The sequence below is a fragment of the Echinops telfairi genome, unplaced genomic scaffold (genome assembly GCF_000313985.2).
Source record: "Echinops telfairi isolate 266 unplaced genomic scaffold, ASM31398v2 ScPeMD7_15;HRSCAF=58, whole genome shotgun sequence".
Classification (NCBI taxonomy): Eukaryota; Metazoa; Chordata; class Mammalia; order Afrosoricida; family Tenrecidae; genus Echinops; species Echinops telfairi.
In genome coordinates, this window is record NW_022103912.1 from 11775516 (window position 1) to 11780218 (window position 4703).

Genomic DNA, 4703 nt, shown 5'->3' on the forward strand with positions numbered 1-4703 from the left:
TGGTATCAAACAGCCCACCACAGAGCCCAGGTGCCCCTGGGCACCCTCGTTTCCCCGTGTGCAGCCACGTGCTGTTCCCACAATTGCAGCCAAGGAGTCTGCCGGTCTCTGGGTGGTGGACTGTTCTGCTTTGGCTCAGACCCCACGCTGGCCCGCATATTGCTTAATTACATGGCTTGTCCTCACAACATACTAGTAATTAGGCGATTACCCCCCAAGAGACTTGCCTAAAATGGTGCAACCCTGCAGTAGAATTCTTGTGCCCCACGGGCCCCCTGTGGCTCCCCAGCCAGAGCTCCTCACAGTGGCCACTGCCCAGGGCCAGTGGGGAGTTGTGCATGCTGGGACTCTGACCAGGGTTCCACCAAGCACACAGACTGACACCCAAAAAGGATACGCCTAGAAATCTACTTCTGAACAGCCAGGGAGTCGCCACCCATGGTACATGGGCCGCCAGGAGCTGCATCAACCGGGCCGGAGCACAGTAACAAAGACAAGACAAACCCAACTCAGGGAGCACGCTCAGCCGCCATATTGGCTCAGAGCATCTTGGAGCCTGGCCTTCAAGAGCGTGGTGCCGCCCAGCCTGCCCGCCTGACTTGTTGCCCACAGTGGCTGCCCTGTCCTACACAGAGGGTCTTCCCCCCCTCCTGTCAACTGTATCCTCTCAAAGTGTTTTGTAAAAGCCTCTGATAGAGCGAACGTGGCCGCTGACATTTCACTCCTGAGTCAAGTTGTGGGGGTGCAGTCCCTAAGTGGTCTTCAGGCCCCAGGAAGACTCTCAGCATGTGTGTGTCTCGGGGAGGGGGTCTCTGATACTTAGGGGGTCTCTGATACCTATCATAGCACCGGAAGTTCAAATTCTTGGGTCCTGGTTTGTTGCCCCAGATGCCGAGTCCGAAGGCTCCTCATGGGATGGGGGACCCCCACCCCCACCCTGGTTCCTTTGAAGCTCTCTCCCGCAGCATTTGGCTCTTCAGGAACTGCCCATTTGTGTGCTGGTATCTAAGGCTGAATCACTGTCCTTGACCAGCAGACTGAGCACATATCCTATCCAGAAGCAGCCCCTCCCCAGCTCTGGGGGCAGCGGGTACTGGAAGTGGAGTGCAGAGGACACCTGGCCCATCCCCACCCAGGACACTTGGCTGGCGCGCAGGGAGCAGCGCAGGGTGCAGGCCTGCCCCCGAGACAAAGGCTGCCTTGTCCTCGTCATCATGAAACCCTTGCCAGAACCATCGTCCCTCCCTCACCACTGTTCTTATCTGTCAGATGGATACATCCTTCCCAGGTGACCGGGAGGGCATGTCCAGCCAGGCTAATGCCAGCTCACAGCAGCCCTCTTCCAGAAACCCTAGGCAGGCGAGCAGGCCCTGCCTCCCAGCCACCTGGCTCATACTCGACAAGCCCGGCCCCACCCTCAGAGTTACCAAAAGCAGATGGGCTGTGGAGGTGGGGACGAGCGGGGGCTGCCTGCATGGCCTCTATGTCTGGGCTTGCTCACGACTCTACACACACCCCCAATGTAAATATGTGTATTTTCCTACACAAGGCCTGGAATGAATGCCAATTTTGCACTAAAGCCACCTGAAATTAATTCTCCCGAGCATAAAAACCCTACTGAGTAACTTGTTCATGCATTTGTAAATCCCGATAATGTTGTAAAAACCCCACTATCTATTGAGCACCTCCTCTGTGTGGAGGTAATCCTAGCCCCATCCATATTCATGACCAATTAGCAATTAGCATTCCTACCAGCCGGCACTTCCCCTGCTCTGGCGAGACACCTGTCCTGAGCCAAACTTAGGCTGCGCTCAGCCTGTGGGCGTCTACCACCTGTAAGAACCCCTGCCCTCTCTGGAGGTGTGAGTTGAATATATAACACAAAAGGAGCCCTTTGAAGGGTCCTGGGCTGTTTTCTTGACCAGGGGCCCAGCCAGTGTGAGTGCCCACAACACGTGCTCATTCTGGCCCGGCCTGGCCTTGGCACCAAGACCCTACCCTGCCCGAGAATGGGGGCCAAGAGACAGGCCGAGCACACCCTCCACTGATGGGAGCATATGTTCATGTGTGAAAACCAACTTTTACGTTGCTACCTTTTTAAAGTTGTAGTTTCTGAGATCTTGGGATTAATTGCATTTGGGGTTTCTTTGTAAGGAAGGGGATTCTAAACTGTGAGAGAGAGCAGAGGTTGGACCCGAGTCAGTATGATCAGTCAGATATAGGCCTTGGTTGAGTGTCCAGCCAAGGGGACACTTGTGAGACAGGGGCATCGGGGAGTGGAGAGCAGTTCTAGGGCGGGGCAGGCCCCTGCCTGTCTTGTGAGGCCCGAACTTCCCAGTCTGCCTCTGACCACCCTCAGCCCAGCAGGCAGCCGCGAACAGCACAGGGGAGAGCGGCACGTGGTCCTGCCATTTGTCTAGAGCGGTACAAGTTGAATGGAAAGCTGGGACCACCAGCAGCTCCCCAGGAAGACAGCGGGCTTTCTACTTCTGTCTACAGTGACCGTCTCTGAGACCCACAGGGGTTGCTGTGCGCCCGGCGGCGAGTCTGGTTTGGAGAGGCGTGTCCGGTGATAGCTTACACTTTGAAACCGTCACAGCCAGGAAAAACACACGGTTCTCCTGAACACACTGCAGAGGGGGGGGGACTCATAAGCAACCAGCATCAGGCCGAGGGGTATAGGACAAGTTGAAGGACATCACACACTCCAGCCCCTACCAGTGGCTTCAGGTAGGACACAGCACTGCTCAGTCCCCTGACCAGAGAACGCGCCTGGGCCGATCGGCGTCTCAGAGCCACGTTCTGCTCCATAGGCCAACTTGGCTGCCAGCGCTGATCTCTGGACACCCCTTCTCTCCAGGTAGGGGGCTCTGTGAGCTACCTGGCTGCTTCTGGCCCATTTTTCCTTGTAAAAAGCCTAGTAAAATCCACTTCTTGATCCCTCCCTCGTGGCTCAGGGCCCTCACCCTGTCTGCGTCGTTGGCCGGCCAAGACCAGAGGCGTGAGGTAGGTGGGGGCACCACAGTCGGAATGGAGGGAGTGCAACCCCAGGCCCCTCTGGGCTGGGGTCTCATCGGCATGCCAGGGGGAGACTGGCCCTGGCAGGTGGGCAGCAGGAGAGCTGCTGGCATCCAGCGTCCCCAGGAGCAGTTGGAGCTTCAGACCAGATTGGGCAGGAGCCAGGCTGGCAGCTTCAGTGCGCTCACCAGAAGCCCCCCCCTCCCCCCCACAGACGTGCTGGGAATAGCAAGGCCAGGTGCGCAGGCGGCTTGTGTTGGCTTGAGGAAGGGCAGAGGGGGGAGGGAGACTGGTGCCTCCTGCCTGCCCCTGATACCTGGAAGTTTTCCAGAGATGGCAGGAAGTCTCATGGTCTCCTTCCTGATCCCCGTCCTGTCAGCAAGAGGTGAGACTCCCCTGAACAAAGCACAAGGGAAGTCGTTCACAGGGAGGGGTGTGGTCCCCCCAACACCTGCCGGGCAGCGCTGTCATCGCTGTGTTGGTGGTTATAGCTATTATCATTCTGCTTGGTGGCACAGCAGTGACCCGTTGGCTGCTAACTACAAGGTCCGCGGTTTGAAACCGCCAGCCGCTCTTCAGGAGAAAGATAAGACTTTCTACTCACGCAAAGATTTTCAGTCTCAGGAGCCCACGAGGGGCTGTTCCCCTCTGTCTTGTGGGGTTCTATTAGGCAGGGTTCTCTAGAGAAGCAAAACCAGGACCTTAGTCCACACCGCAGTACAGAGAGCTCAGACCAACTCACTTCCGTGGTTCAGTTAATATACCGGAGGTCCTTCAGACTCACACAGCCACATGCTATGACGCAGAATGCCGGGACGTCACTAGCCGGTGGGTGCAAAACCCTGTGGATCCAATGGCGGTGGCTCTGGCAGCTCCCCAAGTGTCTCGGCAGCAGGAAGGTGAAGGCAGAAAGAAAGGGGTGGGGGGGTTCCCGGGACCCTCCTTTGAAAAGGCCACGCCCACAAGGAGGCACCATCGGGCTGATTGACAGGCTAGCCTCCACCCTGCCACCCCGCCATCCCTTCGAGGTGGCGTGAAATGATGTCAACTTGTGTAATGATCATCGTTTGGAATGGACTAGGTGGCAGTGAGTTCGTGTTCTTTGGGGGGGGTCTGGGTGTTTGCTGGTCACGGTAAACAGTATCACAAGAGCCCTGGAGGCTTTGTCAGGTAAACGTTGGACTGCTAGCCACAAGGTCAGTGATTCAAACCCACCAGCTGCTCCGAGGGAGAAGGCTGCGGCTGTCTGCTCCCCGGAGGAGTTACAGTTTCCAAATCCGTATGCAGCATTTCTGCTCTGTCCTACCAGGCTGCCGTGAGCCAGGGTTGGGTTGACAGCAGCGGGTTTGGGTTTGGGTTTGTCGTATTTATTGGAGCAAGAGTGCTGAGTTAACAGTCAGTCGGTGCTGGCCCAGAGGCTGGCTCCTCCGAGTGCTCCAGAAATAATGTACTCCGAGTGCTTCCTTAAATAATGTACTCACTCCCCGTCTGCTGTGCACTGAGGAGGAAGTATCCACCCCTCTTCACAGTGGAACACACCGAGTCACATTGCAGTCAGAACCATCTGGACTATCCAAGCCATGGGACCAGCGTGAGAAAGCAGTGTCACAAGGTCACCGGCCCATAGAGAGGCCCATTGTTGGAGGGGAGGACATGCGCCTCTCTGAACTGGCCCACATCCTGGG

The 4703-nt window shown here is 56.9% G+C and overlaps 1 protein-coding gene across 1 annotated transcript in view; it reads left to right on the forward strand.

Moving 5' to 3' along the window:
- MGAT5 (alpha-1,6-mannosylglycoprotein 6-beta-N-acetylglucosaminyltransferase) overlaps positions 1 to 4703 on the forward strand; it is a 416629-nt gene that overhangs the window by 410740 nt on the left and 1186 nt on the right. The window lies entirely within an intron of this gene.